Below are 928 nucleotides of genomic sequence, written 5' to 3'. Positions count from 1 at the left end.
AAAAAATACTTAATTTTTGCGACGTAAAAATATTATTTTTGTGGTCAATTGTGTGACGTTATCAATAGTGACGTCACTTGGCACAGTTGCATTCGGGGTGGCCGAATGTGCCCCGGCAAAAGGGACCGAACGTGCTCCAAATTGATATTTTCATAAAACAAGAGGCCCATGGGCCTTAACGGTCACCTGAGTCTATAGTATTTATTTTTGTTGTTGAAATATGTACCAATTTGAGTAAAAAATAGTATAATGTTAACTTAACTTTGTCAGGACCATGAGCTGATCATTCCTAGACCAATTTTAAGTGAGATCGGCCTATTAGAACTTAGTAGCAAAATAGCGGCCATGGCAGCCAAATTGTATTTCTGATTGACCCGAAAAATAACAACACTTTGTCAGGACCATGATTCGATCATTCCTACAAAGTTTCAGTTCAATCGGCCAAGTAGATCTTTACTTTAAGTTTGAAATAGTTTACCAAAATGGCAGCTGTGGTGGCCATATTGGATTTCTGATCGACCTGAAAAATAACAACACTTTGTCAGGACCATGAGTCAATCATTCCTACAAAGTTTCAGTTCAATCGGCCTAGCAGAACTTGACTTTAAGTTTGAAATATGTTTTCAAAATGGTGGCCGTGGCGGCCATATTGGATTTATGATTGACCTGAAAAATAACAACACTTTGTCAGGACCATGAGTCGATCATTCCTACAAACTTTAAGTTCAATCGGTCCAGCAGAACTTGACTTTAAGTTTGAAATAGGTTTTCAAAATGGCGGCCGTGGTGGCCATATTGGATTTCTGATCGACCCAAAAAATAACAACACTTTGTCAGGACCATGAGGCGATCATTCCTACCAACTTTCAGTTCAATCGGTCCAGCAGAACTTGACTTTAAGTTTGAAATAGGTTTTCAAAATGGTGGC

The sequence above is a fragment of the Mizuhopecten yessoensis genome, unplaced genomic scaffold, assembly GCF_002113885.1.
Source record: "Mizuhopecten yessoensis strain PY_sf001 unplaced genomic scaffold, ASM211388v2 scaffold6893, whole genome shotgun sequence".
Lineage (NCBI taxonomy): Eukaryota > Metazoa > Mollusca > Bivalvia > Pectinida > Pectinidae > Mizuhopecten > Mizuhopecten yessoensis.
This window is presented reverse-complemented; position numbering follows the sequence as displayed.